This window comes from Schistocerca americana, chromosome 5, assembly GCF_021461395.2.
Source record: "Schistocerca americana isolate TAMUIC-IGC-003095 chromosome 5, iqSchAmer2.1, whole genome shotgun sequence".
Lineage (NCBI taxonomy): Eukaryota > Metazoa > Arthropoda > Insecta > Orthoptera > Acrididae > Schistocerca > Schistocerca americana.
Genome location: NC_060123.1, coordinates 718,651,075 through 718,658,374, shown reverse-complemented (window position 1 = coordinate 718,658,374; position 7,300 = coordinate 718,651,075). Strand labels below are relative to the sequence as shown.

General features: G+C 42.5%; 1 non-coding gene across 1 annotated transcript; it reads right to left on the bottom strand.

The window, feature by feature from the left end:
- Positions 1 to 660: 660 nt before the first annotated feature.
- On the bottom strand, positions 661 to 735 carry Trnas-cga. The gene has a single exon. It is a non-coding gene; the product is annotated as a tRNA-Ser (tRNA).
- Between the last annotated feature and the right edge of the window lie 6,565 nt (positions 736 to 7,300).

Below are 7,300 nucleotides of genomic sequence, written 5' to 3'. Positions count from 1 at the left end.
ATTCTCCCGCAGCCGCGGGTGAGGGCGCTACGGCGCCGGCGGTCTGCTCGCTCCGCCGACTTCTTTCGTTCGGAGCAGAGTGCTTTCTACCGGCAGGGGGAGCGGGGGGGGGGGGGGGGGGGGACGCCTTTCTGGTCGTGACAGCGCCTCGCAGCTCTGACTGCGCCAGCTCCCACCGTCACAGTGCCTCGAGGTGCGTGAATTTTACCTCTAATGCTACGTTAATCACATCAATATTTAGCGACCATTTGTCTCGAATGCAGCTATTATGTACGAGTATGACAGACATAAAAATCAAAACGATCAGGGGATACCTGACATACAAAATACTGAAACAAATGAGATTGAACGTTGTTTCTCTACCAAGACTCAGGTCCGGTGTTAGGATTTTTTGGGCCCATGGAAAGCGTTTGTTTGCTTTTTCCTCCAGTACCTTTGCATTAAAATTCGCTGTTTTTTATATAGTCAGAAAATTTTATTGCAAAAGAAACCGAACAACGCCTTTTTAAGAAACTTTTTTAATGCTCGCAATTTACATAAGTTTCATACTTCACAAACCTGTGCTTTCTTAAGTTTTTTTTTTTTTAGATGCGAACTTTTTTTAATCCCTGTATCGGTATGCATGCGGCGGCTCGAAACTTCCTGGCAGATTAAAACTGTGTGCCGGACCGAGACTCGAACTCGGGACCTTTGCCTTTCGCGGGCAAGTGCTCTACCAACTGAGCTATCCAAGCACGACTCACGCCCCGTCCCCACAGCTTTACTTCTGCCAGTACCTCGTCTCCTACCTTCCAAACTTTACAGAAGCAGGAGGCGAAAACGTAGTTTATAAAGTGACATAGCACGGAGAAATACGGTGCAAAGTGCCGCCCTTGTCATCTGGGAATACCATGCTGTAGCACAAAAGCAAATAAAAAGATTTTTGCATGTAAAATCTGTGCTGAGGTGTAAAATTAGTTTTGTGTTATTTTAATTTCACATTAGTAACCTATCTAAATTTTCATCTTGAGGTTGAAGCTCATCTGTCCGTATTTGCTTCCAAACAGATTTGTTTTTGGAGAGGGTCCGCCTTAAGCAAAACTCAATTTTTCCTTTTTTTTATCCTCCAGACATGTTTCACTGAGGATTCACCATTGTCAGTGGGTTTTTGTTACCTTCTATTAACAGGAGAAATACTTCTTACTACTGGTACAGAAATAAATTTCAGTTTTTAAAGACAGTATTTACATATATGAAAAATAGACAAAATTTTCTATATATACCTTGTCATATGTATGGGTTTCATGGGTTTTATGTAATTTAATGTTGTTGTTTTGTTTCGAACTTTGTCATGTGGAACCACGTATAGAACTTAACGTAGAGCAGTTATTTACTCCGAAAATTTACGACTGGTCGTGTTATGGTTATGGCTACCATTAACTAATACTGAGTGATAGGCTGTCTTTATGTGATGTGTTACCAATATATTTCAATTACTTTTCATGGTTTCCCCATTACCTTTGCTGTGAATGCCTATACTAAACAGCTTTTAATGTGACTGTTTACAGCTAAACAGCTGAATGCTTTCTGGGCTGGAGTTTTGAATCTTCGTAGAGTGTATCTGACATTTTGTGTGTGTGTGTGTGTGTGTGTGTGTGTGTGTGTGTGTGTGTGTGTGTGTAGAATCGCAGGTGGGGGGGGGGGGGGGGGGGTGAGGTGCGAATGTTTGTGTTTTATTTTATTGAATTTCTACTTTTTATTTTAGTTGCTGATTTTTTTGTTTATTTAATGTGTGTGTGTCTGTTAGTGTGTTTGGAAGAGGTGCTTGGGGTGTTTATGGACTGGTGTTGTCTGATAGTTCTTTGACCGCAGAGAACAGAGTTCCATTGCAGAGAAATGTGTAATCATTTGTTACTTGTTTTCCTTCAATTATGGCTTTTTGAATTTGAAAGAGTTCCTCTATTATTAGTTACTGTGGGGGACTGTTGCTGCATTCGAGAATTTTCAATCAATTTTGATGTTTGTTGGGCTGTGTTTCATGTCAGTAAGGTGTACAGCAAACGTAGAATTAAGGCTATTGCATTTTAATGTTATTCTATGTTCTGTGTACGTTGTATTAAAGTTTCTGTTTGTCTGCCCTGCATAAACTTATTTGCAGTCTTGGCGTGTCAGTTCGTAAATACAATATGTGTAGTGTTTCAGCTGGTTGCTCTTAGTTTTCTCTGTATGGGGTCACCAGTCAGTGGAATCCTAGCCAAAATCCTCAGTCACATTTAAAACAAACTATTTGTAACAATAGTAAGATCCAAACAATATAGGATAGTATACTGGTCGCAATATGTAGATGACATCACATATCTTCTACATCAAATACCCATTATCATCATACACCTCCACAGTGATATGCACATAATTATCCCTAAAATAAATTTCACCATAGAAACAGAAAATCACTAAATTTTAAATTTCTTTGATCTTACGTTACACAGAGACAGCAACCAACACCAGTTCTCCACGTTCAGGAAAGTCACCACCACAAGCACAATGGAAATATGTTATCATTTTTAGCACAACTGTCAATAGAAAAAAATGAATGCCGTTTGTTATATTGTAAAATGTTAAGTATATGCAGAGTAATTTGTAACGTAAAGTTGACGTTTGAAACCTCAGACGTTCAGTCGCTTGTGGTAACAAATAATTGCTTTAGGGGTACGTTCACGAAGACTGCGATGTTTACGAGTTTGGCTGTCTCCGTGTCTGCATGTAGCGCTTGCTCAATTAGTACCTGTACTCAGGGTAACTGTAGTGCACTGTGTTACCGGACGTCTGTACACAACTGAGAACGCAAGTACGCACAGCAGGAACGTGAGGAGGTCGCAACTACGACAGTGTGTACAGTGTTGTAAGAGCTGTGAAAATGGTTTATTCTAACTCTGAAAAGGCAGAGATGAGACTCATCTATGGCGAGTGTACACAAAATGCAGCTGCAGCCTGCAGGTTGTACGAAGAAAGGTACCCGGACAGAGCTCATCCAACGCGCCGCACATTTTAAAACATCTACAGACAGTTGTATGGAAGAGGTACGGTCGTAACACGCAAATGGTCCGTAACAGCCCCATCACAGGAGAAGCGGGTGCAGTTGGTGTGTTGGCTGCTGTCGCCGTGAAACCACACACGAGTTCACGTGACGTCGCTAGAGGCAGTGCAACGAGTCAAAGTAGTGCAATGAGCATACTTCATCGTCACAAATTTCACCCGTATCATGTGTCGCTTCATCGGCAGTTACACGGCCATGACTTTAATAATCGAGTGAATTTTTGTCACTGGTCATCAACAGAGAATGCGTTGCATTTCTACCTATTTACCGATGAAGCAGGTTTCACAAACCACGGTGCAGTGAATTTACGAGACGTGCATTACTGGTCCTTGGACAATTCTCGCTGGCTTCGACACGTAGAGCTACAGCGACCGTGGAATGTTAATGTATGGTGCGGAGTAATTGGCGACTATCTCATTGATCCTCACTTCATTGAAGGCACCCAAACAGCTGCAAAATACATCCCGTGACTACAAAATAATCTGCTAGAAAATGTGCCGCTGGAAACGCGTAGACGTATGTGGTATCAACATGATTGTGCTCCTTCACATTCTGCAATGATCACTAGGCTGACCCTTGACAGAATGTTCGGCGGGAGTTTCATAGGACGTGGGGGCCGCATACACTGGCTGGCCCGTTCTCCTGATGTTGCACCTTTAGACTTCTTTCTGTGGGGTACGTTGCAGGAGAACGCGTACCGTGATTTACCTACAGCCCCAGAGGATGTGAACCACCGTACTGAGGCAGTCTGTGGCAGCAATACACCAGGTGTACTGCGCCGTGGAAGACATTCATTACGCGGTACATTGCATACGAGTGCGGCAAATGATGGGCAACACTTTCAACATTTATTGGCCTGAAATGTCAGGACACACTCTTTTACATTATGTAATTGAAAACAAAAACAAATTTCTAACTTTAACTACATTCTCATGTTAATATACATTTTCTTCTAACAAATCAATGCCGTACGGTATTCTTCAGAGAAAAATACTGATAAAAATGTTAGCATGTGGACATAACGTGCTGTTCAAGTCTCTTCTGTACCTGCGGTAAATCACTGTTCTTTTTGTATCCGTAATTAATTCGGTACTCTCCGATACACACGACTGAACTGCTGAGAACTTATTCAAGCATCAACTTTACGTTAAAAATTACTCTCGACGTAATTAACATTTTACAATGTAAGAAACGGCATTGATTAAGTATCTTTTTCCATTTTAATTTGTGCTAAAAAAACGTAAGTATGTGTTGAAAATCAGGCTTCCGTGCATTTCTCAATGTTTTGTATTAACCAATTATAGCAGCCCCTCTCCTCAATTTCGGCCTGCAGAATTGGTTATTCCGTGTTTGATGTGGTTTGGGAGATGTTTCCAGTGGTATTGTTAAGTGGCTCACCCTGTATAGAGAAACTGAATCACAAAACTAAAAGAAAAATAAAGCGGACACTCAGCACATAGAAATAAACAACCTCTCGCCAACTTTCAATCATAGACACATAAAATATAAACATTCTTAACAGAAGCACATAGAGCACACATGAACAGGAAGCACCTATAACAACAAGCAAATGGTACACTCTCACTTACAACAACAAAGTAGCCCAACGAATATGCAACATAAATAAAAAAAAAGAACAAGGGTTAAAAGTAGCCTACAGGACATACAACTCAATACAAAGAAAACGAAGAGCAATCAAACCAAACATAGACAAACACAACACAATTGGTATTTACCAACTGACATGACAACACTGCAAATCAATATATATAGGGCAGGCAAGCAGATACTTTAATATCAAATACACAGAACGCAGAAGATCATTAAAAGCAACAGCTGTTATTCTACATTTGCTGATCACCTTATGGACATGAAATACAGCCCAACAAACATCAACACTTACTTGAAAACTCTCAAATTCAGCAACAGCCCCCACAAAAACTAATAATTGACCAAATACAAAAAGCCATAATTGAAGGAAAACAAGTAATTATTGAATACACAGTTCTCTGCAATGAAACTCTGTACTCTGCTGTCAAAGAACTATCAGACAACACCAATCCATAAAGGCCACAATCCCCTCCTTTAGACACACAGACACACAAGCAATAAATAAACAAAAAAATCAACAACTAAAATAAAAAGTAGTAATTAAAAGTTAATGGTAGGCATAACCATAACATCCCCAGTCGTAAATTTTCGAAGCAAATACCTGTTCTACATTAAGTTATATATGGTTGCAGATGACAAACTGTGAAACAAATCAACAGCATTAAATTACATAAAATTCAGGAAATTCAGAGTATGTGGTAACAAATTATGTATAGAAAATTTTGTCTGTTTTTTCCTAGTGCCGGCCGTTGTGGCCGAGCGGTTCTATGCGCTACACTCTGGAACTGCGCGACCGCTACGGTCGCAGGTTAGAATCCTGCCTCGGGCATGGGTGTGTGTGCTGTCCTTAGGTTCGTTAGGTTTAAGTAGTTCTAAGTTCTAGGGGACCGATGACCTCAGAAGTTAAGTCCCATAGTGCTCAGAGCTATTTTAACCATTTTTTTCCACGTATGTAAATACTGTCTTTACAAACTCAAATTTATATCTTTACCAGTAGTAAGAAGAGTTTTTCCTCTTTATAGAAGGTTGCTTGGTTGGTTGGCTGATTAGGGTTAAAAGGACCAAATAGCAAGGTCATCAGTCCCTGGTTTCAAATGTGTACCATTCAGATAGTGGGACATCTCGGAAAAGTCAGAACGATAAAAGGGGAAAAGGCTAAAAAACGTAAATGTGCAATCATGTCATCAATGGTAAAAACAGACGGAGGTAAGTCAGCAAGAGAGCGACCCCAACGCTATGCTATAGGCAGGAAATATCCCACCTCTGAAGCAGTAGAGGCAAAACCACCGTCAACTTAAAAGCGTGCAACCGCTAGAATGTAGAAGTGCGTATATGGAAAAGGAGACTAACCAATCCTAAAAAGTGATAAAAACAGAGTCAAAGGGGATGAAAAGAGGAACCCGGCCAGGGAGGGGAGTCGGGAATCTCCAAACACAGCTTACAGTGGGAGATACCCCAACACTCACCGCCCTGCCCCAACACCAGAGTGAGATTAAAAACCTTAAAACTGAGAATAAAAACCACTTTCCCAGAGGAAACCGAGAACCAGTTCGACTATCTGGGAGTCGTCAGTCAACATCGAAGGTAAAGTGTGGGGGCGTCTGTACTTTGCACACAGAGGCAAAAGAAGGGGGCATTCAACCAAAATGTGGGCTACTGACTGGAAGGCTCCACAACCACAAAGTGGGGGTGGCTCATCAAGAAAAAAAAAAACATGGGTCAGCCTGATATGGCCAATGTGGAGATGAGACAGTGTGGTCGAGTCCTTTCGGGTGAGGCGAAAGGAAGAACGCTACGGGCCTGGTGTCACCTTAATCGCAAGAAGTTTATTAGACAGGGGAGTAGCCTCCCAAGAGTTGGCCCACGACTGTGCGAAGTGGGATATGATGTGAAGCCGTAAATCCGCTGCAGGAGGGGTTATAGAAAACGTGGGGTAAGTGACTGCTCCCCAGCCAAACGATCAGCAAGCTCATTACCTGGGATACCCACATGGCCAGGGACCCAAAGGAAGTCAACGGAACAAGCAGCACAGTGAAGATCAGCGAGATGGTCGTGGATGGCCGAGACCAAGGGATGGCGCGGAAAACACCGGTCAATACCCAGAAGGGCACTCATTGAGTCCGTACATATCAAAACGCAGTTGTGTTTGGACTGTTTAATAAAGGTATGGGCCTGGGAAACTGCCATCAATTCCGCAGTAAACACCCGACATGTAGGTGGCAGCTGATGATTTTCCGTTCCAGCAGAGGACGTGAAGGCATATGCCACATGATCATCAAATTTAGAGCCATCAATGTAAGAATCTTTCGGACCTTGGCGGAGATCCATCCGAATTCGGGGCCGTGGCACTAACCAAGGGGAGGGGGGGTAGAGGGGAAGGAGCGTGGAAGACAGGACAAAGGAGAAAACTGAAAATCACGGCGAAGAGACGCAAGGCGGAGCCCAACCGGTAAACCCGCCCGAGGGTGGGAATCAGGTGGGTGACATCAATGGTCTTGGAACAGGATAGAATAGGAAGGATGAGTGGGAAAGGAATGGACAGCGATTGCATAAGACACCACAAGCTGTGACCGCCGAACAGAAAAGGGGAGGGGGGTCCCAGCTTCAACCAGC